This window comes from Mustela putorius, unplaced genomic scaffold (genome assembly GCF_011764305.1).
Source record: "Mustela putorius furo isolate JIRA1106 unplaced genomic scaffold, ASM1176430v1.1 tig00003863_pilon_pilon_pilon, whole genome shotgun sequence".
NCBI classification, from domain to species: domain Eukaryota; kingdom Metazoa; phylum Chordata; class Mammalia; order Carnivora; family Mustelidae; genus Mustela; species Mustela putorius.
Genome location: NW_025422015.1, coordinates 30,823,717 through 30,841,046, shown reverse-complemented (window position 1 = coordinate 30,841,046; position 17,330 = coordinate 30,823,717). Strand labels below are relative to the sequence as shown.

The window sequence follows — 17,330 nt, the reverse complement described above, 5'->3', positions numbered from 1 at the left end:
CAACACTGTCATATTTGAGTACTCTCCCAGCTCCCCCCCACATGGCTTCCAAGAACAGCTGTGACCTCAGGATCTGGGTCCAAAGAGACATGAATGTGCTGAATGAGTCCATAAAACATAATAGATGCCAAAACCGTACGACTCGTTAGTTACACTCTCCCAGCTTCAATTCTTTCCTTTTGCTTAGTTTGCTAAATTTCCCCCCACTTTTAAATTAAGTTCTGGTCTTTCTCCCTCTCTCCACCATTCTTTTCTTACTCTGCCTTATTTCATAATTGTCTTCTTGCCAAATCTCCTTCTACAGGTCATTTATAATGACCCGCCAAAAAAGTTAATCTGATAAACTTACGCAGCATCATGTTGACTGTGATTTAGTCCCACATATTGCTAATCCCACCCCTATCTCATAAGCTGGAACTGAGATACTAAATTCCCTTGAGCAAAGAGCAAAACAGCAACTATTTCCGTGGTGATACCATTACATAATAATTTTACCAAATGCACGTTTTAATTGACATAATTCCAATACAAAGAGAGATTCTAAAAGCCTTGATGACATTAGGTTTTCTTTCAAAAATATGCATGAGACATATATTATCCCCATGCTCTGAACCAGATGCTGAAGACAAAAAGAAATGGTTCCTGACATCAAGAACTTGCAGACTAGGAGGCAGCATAAACTACTCACAGGGTATAACTGAAAATTATCACCAAAACATAGTTTCTCTGAATTTACTCTGGAATTCCAATCATTACTACAACCCTTATTGAAAGGTTATATTAAAAGTGAATTAATACTAATTATTAGAGAATTATAAATGAAATAATAATGCATCTTTTTAAAAGCCTGATACACAGAGATTTAAAAGATTGAAAATATGTAATGTTGTTAGAGTGTTGTTTGATTATGAATTGATTGCTTATGTTCTCTGATGCTTTTTAATTAGGTCATTCATCTTTTTTTGTGGGAGCTCTTTATCTATTTGGTTTACAGTTCTTTTATCTATCATAGATTTCAGATGTTTTCTGGTGTTTGTTTTTATATAACATTTTTTCTATTTGAAGAATTTTAATTTTACATGGCCAAGCTTATTAATATTTTCCTATAGGTCTCTTCCTTTTATATTCTTTTAACATGTTTAACAGTATATTTAACAGTATATTTAAGTAGCAAATATTAAGTTTAACACTATATATACAATTTGGATCTCAATTTTATAAAAATAAAATAAGCAGAAAGATAAGATGTAAGGAAATTATACTTGCCCAATTTTCCGAACTTTCTTTAGTTAACATGTATTATTCTTATAATTAGAATTAAGTTATAAATGTAACATGTTTTAACATACAGATATATCTCAAAAAGAAAATGCCTGAACCCTCTAACACCATCAATTCAGTATGGAAGGGCCAATATTCCAGGAAACAAAGCCTAGGATAGGCATATTTGAAACAAATGGCAAGAGAGAGCTCAGTTTTCCTCTTGGGACAGACATCCCTTCTCTGCCAAGATTGATAAGGCGGGCATGGTCTGGATATAAGAGAAAGGACACTGAACAGCTGGGAAGCAAAAAGAACCAAGAAGAAAAAATGAAATGTTGAGTAAATGCCATATTGCTCCCTTTATTCATATTTGAATGAAAGCCTCTGTTCAGTTAGTAACTGAAATCTGTAAATAATTTGAGAAAGGCAATAGGGATTTGGAGATTATTCCCCTTTTCCTTAACAGACATTAAATGCCTGAGTCTATAAAATGCAGCCATTTGGACCACAGGGATCAAAGAAAATGTGAGAGTTTTAAAGCAGTCATTCAGCAAAAGATTGGAACTAGCAAAATGGAAAGAAAAGTACTGCCTATAAAGAAGAAAAGGGAAAAAAAGATGCAAAGAGAACTCTGACCAAGAACAGATTGTACCTAGGAGACTTAGGAATTATCTACAGACCAAGGGTCACCTATGTGTACTAAGCATGTGACTCTCTACTCAGCCAGTGGGGTCACGGCGGCAATGAAGAGTTTGGCAACGGGACAGCAGATTAGTAGTGCTTGGGCTCTGAAGCCAGTCAGAATGTGACCTTAAGCAAGTTGCTTAGCATCTCCAGGCCACAGTGTCCTCATTTGGAAGCTGTGGATAACACCAGTGTTAGCACACAGATGACTGGGAGGAATGTTTCTGGAGGTGATGCCTGTAAGGAGTGCGGCTCAGCTCTTGCCTCACTGGTTAGACCCATGTCAGACCTCGTGGTTCACCATGAGTTACTGAACGAAGAACAAAAATCATCCAACAATTAGCTAAGATAAGCTACTATTTTAGGAAGTAGAGTAGCAGGTAAATGGTACAGACGTAAGTTTTACATTTGCTAAAGGGAAGGACTACTGCTCTGAGTAAGTGTGGGATGGGGTATTGTAGTGGAAGAGCTAGGATTTGATGTGGCCCTTGATGAATGGGATCAACTTAAACAGATAAAGAACAAGAAAGAGAAGGGATTAAAAAAATAGGATGAGTAGAAGCATTTGGGTGAAACTACACAAATCATTTGTGTCTCAAACAAATGGAGAGTGCCTAGAAATAAGGTGGAAAATGTAGGAAAGCTTGTGTGGAGTACTGGGACCTAATACAGAATTAACAATACTCTATCATTTAAAGTTAGGTGGTAGATTCAGTGTATTTTTATCATTATCATTATTATTACGCTTTATAACTTACATTATGGTGTGTGTATTTATTTTTTATATTAAATATTTTTTGAAAAATTTATTTATTTGAGAGAGAACACATGCACATGTGACTCAAGGGGAGGGCAGAGGAAGAGGGAGAGAGAGAATCTCAAGCAGACTCCACACTGAGCACAGATCCTGATACATGGCTCGATCTCACAACCCAGAGTTCATGACCTGAGCCAAAACAAAGACCCAGATGCTTAGCCGATTGAGCCATCCAAGAGACCCCATTTCTATATATTAAATATTAACATAAGTGGTTAATGGCTGGAGAGGAAAGAAAGACTGTAAATCTGCCATATGGAAGATGCTTAAATTTATGTTTGATTTGAAGAAAGAATTTTTATCTCATGTTTCTGATGTTGCTATCTCCTCTATTTCTCTAATAATATTCTGCAACTGTCTTTGTGGACATAAAAAGTAGCATACATTTATTTTCAAATAGGTTATGAATAAAGCTGCAAAAGAAGGGTATTGCTATATTTTCTATAATTTCCTTCATCTTAGAAATTCAAGATTCCCTCTTAACCAACTCCTTAGCGTATTTCTGGACATATTCTTTACCACATGACTGAGTGTAACATGTAATTCACAACTAAAGTTGCCGAGAAAGTTACTTCAATGCACAATACTCTCTTCTGGTTTCCTGCTGTTTCACATGCATTTTTGTTGGGAAACAACTTAAACTCGGCCTATCAGCATTTCCTTTTGATAATTTTAACACGTTAACTAATTAAAATGATGTGATGCATAACATCTAATCTCAAAATAATTTTGCATAGAGTTTCTCTAGAAGAGTTAGGAGTTTGCTTAAGAGGGAATGGGGGCTCTAGTGGCCCCAGGGGGAGTTGGAAGAAGGCTAAATTGTGTTGGTGGGCAGTGACAGGGCATGGGGCGGGGTGAAGGAAGTCAACAAGGTAGAGGAGTTCATGCTGAGACCAGCAGTTTGGGACAAAAGTGAAGAGAGAAATCTTTGAGTGGGCCTGGGGCCAATATTTGGGGAAGGGAAGGAAGAGCACTGCAGAGGCAGTTACAGGAAAGGCCAGAAAATTTTAAACAAGAAACAGATTCACATTAAAGCAAAATGTGAACATTTGTGCCCTCCCTAAGTGAAGGAAATTTAGATATGAGAGCTGACACAGGTCCACCCTTCCTAAGTGCTGGCAAATCCACAGCAAACTGATATCAGGGCCATTAGTGCCTGGTCATTAAAACATAACAATAGCAATAATATCAACAAAAAGTACTAGCTATCGTTTTTTTATTACAAGGTTTCTGTGAGCCAAGACTGTGCTGACTGCATTGCATACACTCCAGCCACCTGTATGGTGGATGTGATCATACCCACTTTATAGGTGAGGAAAGGGAGACCCAGAAAAGTTAAGTTGCCCAAATTCACAGGACGAGTGAGTCCCAGGAAGGTAGAAACTGCCAGGGACATCAAAGTTTTCTGTTTATATTTAGGGCACTCCCTACCACATCCTACTACTTTTACAAAGCCGTCTTCAAATTTTTGGCTCGCCTTTCTCCTAAACGAATTCTGAAAATGCTTCTACCCCCTGGAACATTTATAAGTGAACAAAGTTTCCAAAGTTTAAGTGGTCATAAATGTGGTGATTTCTGATGCAGTTTAAATAAGAGATTTGAAAATAAAACACCGTCTCTTTAATTTATCTAATGTAACATATATTGTAGTGTTTTAATACTCATCTTTATACATTTTTTAAAAAACACGAGCAGGAGTGTCTGGGTGGCTCAGGGGGTTAAGTGTCTTGGTGTTGGCTCTAGTCATGATCTGAGGGTTGTGAGATGGGTTCTGTGTTAGGCTCTGCTCAGTGTGGAGTCAGCTTGAGATCTTCTGCCTCTCCAGCTCCCTTTGCCCCTCCCCCCAGCTCATTCATATACTGTCTCTCTCTCCCTTTCTTTAAAATAAATAAATAAATAAAATACGTGCGCAAATTGTTTTCAGTTAGACTTCTTTTCTTTCCTCTTTGAATTTATATTTCCATTCTATTTCCCCTACATAATTATGTCCTATTTTGATAAATTGCTATCCTTAATATGACCCTAATGTACTTAGCTATATCAAATATCTATGTCTATTTGAATGCTTTCTATTTAACTTTCTGTCACTGTAGGGTCTAAGCATAAAAACAGTTTCTTCAAACAGTATTTGTATATAATTGTCCAAAACAATATAAATGTAATCCAAATGCTGATACTTATTACAATAAAACTATATTTTGAGGAATACATTGTTTAGTAATGTGGATGGAGCTTTTTCCAAACTGGTTGATGCACTTATGCATAGATAATACTTGGTGGAAGAATGGGTAAAGACTTTGTGAAAATAGCAAAAAGAAGAGAATGTATTCAACCACCTCAGAGTGTGGCTTACCAAAGGTGTTAGTGACTATTACGGAGCCTTACATGGCACACATTGTATTAAATTAATCAAAATGTAATATGAACAAACAAAAAAAGTGGTGAGGAGTGATAGTGACAGAATTTCACCCTGTTAAGAAAAAATGGTAAAGAAAAAGATTTGCCTATAAGTGGAAAAAATATTAAAGAAAATATAGAATATTATTCTATGTTATAAATTTTAACTTATGTAAATTATTAATTTATCTAGTTTTTGTTTTACTTATAGATTCAACACTGGTTCATCAGAATTAAATTTCAAACTTTTTTTAAGATTTTATTTATTTGGGGCACCTGGGTGGCTCCGTGGGTTAAAGCCTCTGCCTTCGGCTCAGGTCATGATCCGAGGGTGCTCGAATCAGTCCTGGGATCAAGCCCTGCCTCGGGCTCTCTGCTCAGTGGGAAGCCTGCTTCCTCCTCTCTCTGGGCCTACTTGTGATCTCTGTCTGTCAAATAAATTTTTTAAATCTTTAAAAAAAAAAAGATTTTATTTATTTGACAGACGGAGATCACAAGTAGGCAGAGAGGCAGGCAGAGAGAGAGAGAGGAGGAAGCAGGCTCTCCGCGGAGCAGAGAGCCCAATGTGGGGTTCGATCCCAGGACCCTGAGATCATGACCTGAACCGAAGGCAGGGCTTTAACCCACTGAACAACCCAGTCACCCTAAATTTTGAAACTTTTTAATCCTCTTCCATGAAATATATATAACTGAGATACAGATGGTACCCTGGTAAAGAACACTTCCCAGACACTGATATTTTGAACTATTTTTTGGTCACCATAAAGTTGCCTTTTTTGTTTTCTTCTTTAGCTCTCTGGGACAATCTTCCATGGCACGTTAGGGATTAGAATTTCTTTCTTTTTAAAGTGGAAGAATGGTAGATGTGAAAGGTAGAAAGTAGAACCCATATAACACCCCAACAAGAAAATGAGTACGTTAAACTCTCTATGCTGTGAATTCCTTGGAAAGTCTTTGGAGACCTTAGGAGTACTTATTCCCAAGTTGGAAGGCTGATGACATATGATATTAAACATGATTTAAAAAGGAGTAAAAAGGACACCGACTTTAGAATCAGTCAAATGTGGACTTGAATCTTACTGTGGCTGCTCACAACTTGTACAATCTTAAGCACATTAATCTATGTCTTGAGTTTCTAATGGTAAAAATGAAAATCATAATTCTGAATACCTAGGATTGTTCAGAGGATAAATGAAACAGTGCATGTTAATCCCCTAATGTAATGCCTGCAAAAATGCAATCAAGAAATATTAATTTATTCTTAATAAGTTTCTTCACTTCCTAACTAATGAAAATAATGGTCCTTACTCCACAGGACCTGTTGAGGATTTTAAAAAGATCATTTCAGTTTTCTTTTACTTTCCAGAGTGTTAGAAACTTTTTACCAAGAAGTTTGAATATTTAATTCAATAAATATTTATTAAGTGTTTATCACTTACCAAATACTGTTCTAGGTGTCCGAGCTGTAAAACTAAGAAAAGACATAGTTCCTGGACTCAAGTAGTTCACAACTGTCCACTGAGATGAATGCATCTACTAACTATATTATAATGAGTTAACTAATTATTATATGTAGGATATCTTACTGACCTCTGCGAGAACAATTTCAGTAAGAAGATGAGAAAAGATATTACATTTCTAATGGCATGAGGAATAAATAAGAAGTAAAAAAGCGGAGACAGAGTTTATGTATTACTTTACCAAGGTATTTAAATCAAAATGGAAGAGAATGATGAAGGTAATTGAGCAGAAGGCAAAGTGAAGAAATGTGAGAGATGTTAGTACATTCACAGATCTAGCAAGGACTATGCCTGAGATAATCTATACCATGAAGGCAAAAGTGACAGTGAATGATGTGTAGGTCCCAGAGGTGGCTGGAAACAAGAGCATGAAAGCAGAATCCGAAGACAGGAAGGAGGCTTGCGCTCATGTACTCTCTCTCTCTGCCAAATAAATAAAGTATATATAAAAAATAACAATAATAATCAAAATAACCTTTATTTTGATGGTGATGTCTGGATTGTAAGAAAAATGGAGATAACCCTGTCACTGAATTCTCACTTTTGATGTTGTTCATTAATTATGTAAAGGTAAGCTAAGTGGAGGGAAATGACTTTATATTTAATAATAAAACAATAACTTGATATTAATTTCTGATTTTTCTATAATTTGCACTAGACTAAATATTTAATACAAACCATACTATTTAATCTTCCCAACCATCCTGTTATGATCTCTACTTTATAGGGAAAAGGATTCTTGGAAAATACAAGAGATTTGTGTACAGTCAAAAGGTAGTAAGTGGCAGAACTAATTTTGACCCTCTGCAGCCTGAAATAGAGTCCAAACTCTATCACACTAAGCATTATGTTTTTAAATGTCCAGGAGTAAAGAATTACAGTTCATATATAGAACTCATCCATGGCGTGCACCAAAATAACAATAATAACGATAATAACAACAAGAACATGAATGTAGCAGCAACCACCTGATAACCTGATAGTACCTATTATATAGTTTGTGCTGCATAAAAACTCAGTTAAAACATTCTCACTGTGAGCCATAAAAACACTTTAGGTTGTACTCTGCAGCCAAATGGGTTATCATCAGCCTGTTTACAAAGAGCAGCCTCAGATTTGATGTAGCCTTATTAGGTTTCAGTACTTAAAGAGGTCAAGAGGAGATTGTTTCCATATAAGCAAAGAGGATTTGTTCCCTAGAGTATGATGTCAATACCTTTCTTGGGAGTCTATAGGGTATTTCACAAATTTTCAAAACTTTGAGGGGAAGAATGAAATCAATGCTAAAAGAATACCCCCAAATCTCCAACTTTACATGGAACCTCTTGATTCACACATTCTTCGCAAAAGGACCTATTATTTGCCAAAAGCATGTCTTTGCCCAGGGTCCCAGTGACCTGAATTGGACAATTACATACAACTTTAAGAGATCAGAAAGCTAACATCCTGTGTTAATTGTTGAAATGGTATTCAATCCCCAAACTGACTCTGCTCTTCTACTACACAAATCCCAGCCTGTGGGACACTCAGGACGTACTTGTAGAAGAAGGGACTCTCTGGGTAAGATTAAAAGACAAGTAATCAAGAAAAACTACTACAAGTGATAAGGCAGAGCAGAGCAGAGTTAAATATATGTATGTGACTCATTCAAAGATTTGCAAAAAGATGTAAAGGACTTAGTGCTCACTGAACACAGTAAAATGAAAGAAATGAGAGTGTAGTGAGAAGTGGGGACCTGGTCCAGAAGAGCTTTCCTTGTTGGCATAAGCAGTTGTAATCTTGTCCTATGGACAGTGGGAAGCCATTGAAAGATTTCAAAGCAAATGAGTAGCATTATTAAATGTGCATATTGGAAAGACTACTTTAAAAGCTTAGCAGGGTTTCCCCTGGCATGCAGACAGGAAGGGAACCATAGTGAACATTCCAGGTTACAAATATCGCTCTCTCCCCCAAATTATCTGAAATGTATTCCAATCATATCCATGGGACTTATTTTTAAATATCATTTTCCTCCACATTCTTTTGCACTGAAAAAATTTTAGTCATCATAAATTGTCTTCAAGATTGAAATAACAAATATGAATGCTTTTTATCCACCATTTCATGGCTGACACAATCTTGTACTGAATTCTTATACAACATGAGAGAGACTCTCAGTTCATCACGGAGTTGCTGCTTCCATTCTAGGTGCTCTAAGAACATGGTGTTATAGATGTTATAATTGGGAAATTATATTGTAGAATTAGAAAGAGGGGCATTAAGTTGATATATCCTGTTGCTTACTCTACCATAGAGGGATTAAATAAAGAAGAAACTAAAGGTAGGAGACCTGTAAGGAGTCCACTGAAGAAATTCAAATGAGAGATAATGAGGTCCTGAACCAAGGCAGAAGAAGAAATGGAAATGGAGAAATGGAGAAAGTCTTGGGAAGTATGATGAAAAGTTAAGAAGTTATATATGTGGTCCTTAGATTTCCTATTTTTTAAAGATTTTATTTATTTATTTGACAGACAGAGATCACAAGTAGGCAGATGGGGGCAGGGGGAAGCTGGCTCCCCAACTGAGTGGAGAACCCGATGTGGAGCTCGATCCCAGGATCCTGGGATCATGACCTGAGCTGAAAGCAGAGGCTTTAACCCACTGAGCCACCCAGATGCCCCAGTTCTTAGACTTCTTATTTGTGTGTCAAGGAAAATATACAAAACAGGAGAAAGAACAGGTTTGTGGGAGTAGAGGTTTCAAGGAGCAATGAGAAATGATCTTTGAGCAGTATATTTTCAAGTATCTGGTGCACTGTTGTGGGAATGTAAAATGATACAGCCACTGTGGAAAAGAGTATGGTGGTTCTTCAAAAAATTAAAAACAGAATAACCATATGATCCAGCAATTCTACTTCTGAGTATATATATCCAAAAGAACTACAAGCAGAATCTTAAAGAGATATTTGTAATCCTGTGTTCATAGCAGCATTATTCACAATAACTAAAACATAGAAGCAATGCCAAGTGTCCATTGACAGAATGGGTAAGCAAAATATGATATATACATACAAGGGAATATTCCTTAGCCTTAGAAAGAAAGGAAATTGAAATAAACTGGTTACAAAAAGATGAATACTGTATGATTCCACTTACATGAGTTACCTAAAATAGTCGAAATTATGAAGACAGAAAGCAAGTTTGTTGTTGGTAGGGGCTGTAGGGAGAGGAAACTCATAGTTGTAAAATAGTAAAAAAGTATTATAAAGTATTATAAAGTAATAAAGTATTATAATTATAATTATAAAGTAGTAAAAAAACAAATTAAGAAAACATTTCCAAAAATATTGTAGACCAAGTTAAAGGTCATCTACTAATATCAAGATGTTAGACTATAGAGCATCATAATAAATTAAAAGACGAAATGGAAATTATAGCACATCTTCCTGTTGATAGAGACAGAGAAAGAAATACAGAGACAAAGACAGAGACAGAAAGAGATAGAGAGAGAGATACAAAGACAGGGATAGCTGTAGCTATGGCTGGGGGAAAGCATTACAAATTTAAAAAGAAAAACCCTTATATACGAAACTCTTAACATCTTTCTGGAGGATATATATATAAATGAGATTTCTATGTGCCAAATGAATGGTACTTATATTTTGTTTCAACATATTATAATAAGCATAAGCAAAAACAAATTCTATTCTTAATAGCACTTCCAGTATGTTACATACTGTTTTAAGGGTTTTACATGTATTAACTCATTTAATCTTCATGACTACCTTCTAGTGTAAGCCAGGTGGTTATCTCATGTATAGAGAGGTTTAATAACTATCAGCTGATACCTGGCAGAACCAGAACTAGAATCCAAGAAGGCTGGCTCTAGCACCTGGGCCTTAGCCACTAGACTCTACTGACTCTGTGATTAAATTCATAACACAGGCTATTACTCTATTCTAGTGAAAGTATTAATCTGTTTTGTCATTCTGCAACACGAAAATACATTTTAAAACATTTTATTGAAAATTTTTTATTTTGTGTTTTCTGCAAAAAACAAAGCCATGGTATTTTGCCATGGGAAAAGTACGTGCTTAAAGCCCACATACTCAGGAGATTATGTCCATATTATAGTTATACAGAGCCCATTTATCTTGTTATTTTGAAAAAGTTTTCACTTCCATAACTTTCTAAATCATGCTTCATATAAAGATAAATTATTATATTCTAGAATTGCTTCAAAGAAAGCTTTAACAGCCATAAAAATAAAGCATTTCCCTTATATTTGGATTTTACATTTCTTGACACTTGTTTTTATTTTTAAAGATTTTATTTATTTATTTGACAGGGAGAAATCACAAGTAGATGGAGAGGCAGGCAGAGAGAGAGAGAGAGAGGGAAGCAGGCTCCCTGCTGAGCAGAGAGCCCGATGCGGGACTCGGTCCCAGGACTCTGAGATCATGACCTGAGCCGAAGGCAGTGGCTTAACCCACTGAGCCACCCAGGCGCCCCAATTTCTTGACACTTTTAACATGGTATGGATTAAAATAAAAGTATTTCACTAATATACAGAGCTTAATTAGCATAAGGCTAAAATCTCATAATCTAAGTTTTTTGTGGTGACATTTTCACTTCTTATGGTATGTCATAAAGAATTATTTTTAATAAGCCTTAATGATTCTGTTATTCATTTACTTATTTTTAGCTATAAAATGAAATACTTTATTTTTAATATGAATTTATTTATTTATTTATTTATTTATTTTAGACTGAGAAAGAGAGAGAATGTGTGTGCATGTGGAAGATGGGAGAGAGGGAGAGAGAGAATCCCAAGCAGACTCCCCGCTGAGCATGAAGCCTGAGGTGGAGCTTGACTTCAGGACCCATGAGATCGTAACCTGAACCAAATCACCAGTCTGTCACTTAACTGACAGTCATGCAAGGAGCAGTCCTCCCCCCCTATTTTTCCCAAGATTTATTTATTGAAATAGATTTTTTTTTAAAGATTTTATTTATTTATTTGACAGAGAGAAATCACAAGTAGATGGAGAGGCAGGCAGAGAGAGAGAGAGAGAGGGAAGCAGGCTCTCTGCTGAGCAGAGAGCCCGATGCGGGACTCGATCCCAGGACTCTGAGATCATGACCTGAGCTGAAGGCAGCGGCTTAACCCACTGAGCCACCCAGGCGCCCTTGAAATAGATATTTTTAAAAAAAGATTTCATTTATGTATATAAAGTATTTATCATCCAACAGTTAAGTATATTTGTGTGGAGGGAAGTGAATAATCTGTGCATAAATTTACAAAACTGACTTAGAAGAAATCTTTGCCTGTCCCTTTTATGAGGGTTGTGGGTTTTGGGGGGTTTTGTTTTGTTTTGTTTGTAATAAAACTGTGTTGTCATGAATTGTTGAAATAATGTTAAGAAAAGTGTTGAAAGAGATAAAAAGAATCAGTCCGGAAAAAGACAAAATACTCAAAAGAGATTCAAGGAAAAGAATAGGATATTTTGACATAGCCAACTGAAATGCAGTTTCTCATGGATAATAATCATTGGCTATTCAAAGGTATTATCCTAACACCTAGGAGAGCACCTGTTAATATTCTAGAGAGGTTCATTCATCCTTCCAAACCTTTGTTTATTTGTGTGCTTATTGGGAGGTTGTGTCAGTGCTAGGGAAAAAATAAATGATATAAACTGGGAAAAAAGGTGCTGAGGAGGCTCAAAATAGAGGCTTCGTTTAGAGGGAGAGGAAAATTATTCTATTACCTACCCTGGAAGAAAACTGTAAGCCTCTGATCTTGGGCTGTGTAATTTGAATTACCATTGAAAAATTGATTTCAAGTATATTTATTGACCCATTATTCCTATTCCTGATACTAAAATCCTATACTACTCATATAATAAAGCATTCACATACATTTAAAATATCATGTACTATATATTCTCTCTTTATGACATTGTCCCCTAAATATTCTATGCTTGGTCTACTTTCTAAACTTTCTTCACAAAAACAATTTATTTTTCAGATCATTAGGGCATTCTTTCTCCTTTCTCTCCCTGTGGTCTGGGCTTGCTCACAGCATGGTAATACAAGAATAAGTATTCCAACAGGAATTATGAAGAAGCCTTATCAGACTTTATGACATAACCATGGAAGTTGCAAAGTGTCATTTCAACCATAGTCACAGACCTACCCAAATTAAAGGGGTAATAATGTAGATGCTTCCTCCTCAATATTGATGAGAAGAATATCAATATCACTTCATGAGAAGGTCTTGTGTATTAGGATATAACATCACATCACAGTATAACACAATATAATGTAATATCGCATCTCATCACAATGTAGTGCATTATAATATAATACAATATATGACATATAATACAAAATGTGTCCATTTGGAGAAACTACAACTTGCCACAGTACACTCTCTAGCAATAGTCTACATCTCTCCCACATGGAAAAATACTCATCCCTTTTCCCAAGACCCAGAAACCTCATCTCATTACAACAAGCTCAAAATCCAGGGTCTTGTCAAGGTAAATCAAGCTGAAGTGTGAAGGGTATCAGATACAATTCCTCCTTGAATACACTTCCTTATACAACTCCTTGAATACACTTCCACTCAAATAAGGATTTTTGAAATAAAGAGACGAATTATCTACCCAACCCTCATATCCAACATGTAATGGTTAGATAGGCATAGGATAATCATTAGTCACATTTCCCGTCAGGAGGATAGAAGCCTGAGACTCACAGGAATCAATGATCCACAGCAATTCTGAAATTGAGCATGCACATATTGCCAGTTCCCTGACTGGAGCTCAGTCTACTGTCTGGGAGGTATTTACTGTGGCTCTTGGCTTTGCCATCAAGGTTTTTGTATTTACCCTTTCTTTTCTAAATTTAAAATTAAAATTAAAATTAAAATTTAGCCCATATATGCAGTAGCATATAACCAATATGTGCTTTCAAAAGGACGAATGAAATAGAAAAGGAAGGAAATTAAATATAAGCTTTCCTCTTTTGTACTCTCCCTGTTCTTTCGGTCTAAGCTGGCATAATTCTTAAAAACAAAACAAAACAAACAAAAAAAGCACTTCACAATTTTTTGTGCGTGCATTTGTAATGGACTCCATTATAATCCACTCACAATCTCACAGTCTCTTCGAAATAATCTCTTTCAGAGATCTCTGTGAGCTTGCAGGAAGAACATCTCTAACACGCTCAGAAGCCCTAATGTTTACCAGTGAGGGTGTGCAAGGTGTTTCCTTAAGACACTTACAGGACCTTGTACTTATTTGGAAGGATCTGTGAGATGGTATCTCAAATCTCGTTGTCTTTACAACATATTTTCTGTTTGGTGCTTTGAATTTGATCTTTGAACAGAAGTCCATTTCCTAATTTTGGAATCATTCACTATCTGAAGACGCTGAGAAAAAGAAACCAGTTTTAATTTTTCTTTTAATTTACAAGAATTGGCACCTTTATATTAAATTGTGTGTTTGTTACATTTATTTTCTGTCCATCTAGCTTTTTATTATGGAAAGCAAGGAGTCAGATGATACTTTTAATATTCCTCCTATTACTATAATATTCTCATTTATGTTAATTTCCATAGTCTCCTTTCTTTGATTAAATAGGCATACAAAAGTGATTCCTTTTTTCTATTTCATTCGTCCTTTTGAAAGCACATATTGGTTATTGAGCAAATGTAATTTCCCTGATTTTCTAAGTTATAATGAATATTTACTTATTTATTAATGACCATTTTACTTTCAATTTACTATTATATATATTTAATTGTTATTTTTCTAGTCAATTAAATTCTTTACCTTTGAGCAGTTAGAGTTACAACATTTCAATTGAGAATAATTTTGGCACATTCATTTTTACTTATTTTTAAATAGTTTGTAAATAGTTTTTTTTTATTTTTAAATTGCTTATGGCAGGTTTGAACTTTTATTTTTTTATGAGTATAGTTGACATGAAATTTACATTAGTTTCAGTGACCAGCTTGGTGATTTGACAGGTTTATACATTATGCTATGTTCACCACAAAGGTAGCTACCATCTGCCGCCTCAGTATCATTCACTGTATTGCTTATGCTGTACCTTTTATTCCCATGATTTATTCATTCCATAACTGAAGACTTCTTTCTCCCTCCCTCTTTTACTTGTTTTGCTCAAGACCCTACTTCTCTCCCCAATGGCAACCACCAATTTTTTCTCTGTATTTATAGGTTTGATTCTGCTTTTTGTTTATTCATTTTTTTAGATTCCACTTATGAGTAGAATCATATGGTATTTGTCTTTCTCAGTCTCACTTATTTTGCTTAGCATAATACTCTCTACCCTCCATGTTGTTCTCAAATGTCAGAATCTCATCTCTTTATGGCTGCATAATATTCTATTAGGTAGGTATGTATACTTATTACATCTTCTTTAATGAAAATACCCAGTAGTGGAATTATTAATGTGGTATTTCTGTTTTTTAACTTTTTGAGGAAACTCCATACTGTTTTCCACAGTGTCTATAACAATTTACATTCCCACCAACAGTGCAAGAAGTTCCCTTTTCTCCACATCCTTGTCAACACTTGTTAGTTCTTGTCATTTTGAATTTAGTGTTTCTAACTGGTGTAAGATGATTTATCACTGTGGTTTTGATTTGCATTTCCCTGATGATGAGTGGTGTTGAGCTTCTTTTCATGTGTCTGCTGTCCATCTGGATGTCTTTGGCAAATGTCTATGCCCATTTTTTAATTGAATTCTTGGGGGGTTTTGGTGTTGTATAAGTTTTTTACATATTTTTATATTAACCCTTTATTGGATGTATTGTTTGCAAATATCCTCTCCCATTTAGTAGTTTTTTTTGTTTTGTTTTGTTGATGATTTCCTTTGATGTGCAAAAGCATTTTATTTTGAGGTAGTCCCAATAATCTATTTTTGCTTTCATTTCCTTTGGCTTAGGAGCCATATCTAGAACAATATTTCTATAGCTGATGTCAGAGAAATCACTGCCTGTGTTGTCTTCTAGGGTTTTTATGGTTTCAGGTTTCATGTTTAAGTGTTTAATCCATTTTGAGTTTATTTCTGTGTATGATGTTAGAAGGTAGTCCAGTTTCCTAAGACTCAGTCAGCAAACACAGATTTCCCTTACCTTAGAGACCATATCTAGAAAAATTTCCCTACTTTTATATATCATTTTTTATTGCATTGTTGTCAGAGGACGTGATCTGTATAAAATCTTACTTTTTCTCCTTAAAACTTCTTAAATTATCTTTTTAGTCTAATATTCTCAAAGACTATTCTATGTGTCTTTGAAAAAAAAAGTATGTTTACTACTTATTTATATATTTACATATATGCAGTATATTACATCAAGCGCCTTAAGTGTACTATGCAGTATTTTCTAGTTTTGTTTTTTATTTATTATTTAGTCTCTTTAGTGTGTCTTTTTGGATTTTTTTTTAATGTCCTCCCAATATGGGGCATGAACTTACAACCCTGAGATCAATACTTGAGCTGAAATCAAGAGTCAGAAGCTTAACTACCTGAGCCATGCCCCCTTTATTGAATATTTTTCAATCCAATCTAATATTTTGTTTTTTTTCCAAAAGGAGAACTTACCTCCTCAAAATTGTTGCCTACCACCCTCCCTGTGATCTTATATATTAATTTTCTCTTTAAATTTACATAGTAACCTTTTTATTATGTACCATTATTGATTTTATTTTTTTAATTTTCATATTTTTGGTATTTTTAATGACTGAAACAAAGGAGAGCTAAAACCACAGCTTCTGGAAGAACCACTTGCTCTTGCCAGTCTTGTACTGTCCTTGAATTTGATCTTTTCTTGTCAAGCCTTGGATTTAAGAGCAAGGTCTCTGAAGACATCCTTGTTGATGACAGTTTTGTCCAAGGGGATATTGACAGAGTACCTTGTGGGCATGAGGTGATTATAGTTATAAATTTTCACAAAAAATTGATCTTTGACCTCTTGACAATTTTCTTCTTGCCCATGGCAGCTGTCACTTTGCAGGGATAGTGGTCAGTTCCAGCCACCACAGCATAGCTGTAGGGATGGTCTGAAATGCCATCATCAATGTTCTTCACAATGACCACTTTGCATCTGGAGCAGTGTCTGGCCAGGACCAGCACCACCTTCCCAGGTTCTGTGAACTTGCCCATCTCAACATCAGCCAGTAGAGTCTACAGCAGAAAGGAAGAAACCACCTTTACTCATTTTAACTTGACACATTCTACTGATCCTTCTGCTTAGCACAGCTACTTATTTCTTCCATTTTTTTCTCTTTTAGATTTGTTTGCTGGATTTTATTTTTTCCTTTTGCTGGATTATAACCTAGGGTAATTCCCTTATCCTCCAATCCACCTACCATCTAATTCTAAATCCCAGTTTATTTCTTAGGGTAGTTTAGCTATTTATTTGTCCCATACCATATAAGAGGCAAATGAACAACAGCTTTATATTATTTAACATATGTGCCCATTTGAGTTCACTTCTAAACAAAGGTTTTTCTCTATTTGAGGAGAATTCAGTGGACAACTCTACAATTATCTTTTTTCCTTGTTTCATTTCTTTTAAAGGACAATTATTAAAGACCACAAACAGCCAAAGCAATCTTGAGAAAGAACAAAGCTGGA

At 35.4% G+C, this 17,330-nt stretch overlaps 1 pseudogene; it reads right to left on the bottom strand.

Annotated features, from left to right (window-relative positions):
* Nucleotides 1-16,450: 16,450 nt before the first annotated feature.
* On the bottom strand, nt 16,451-16,856 carry LOC101684467 (annotated as a pseudogene).
* Between the last annotated feature and the right edge of the window lie 474 nt (nt 16,857-17,330).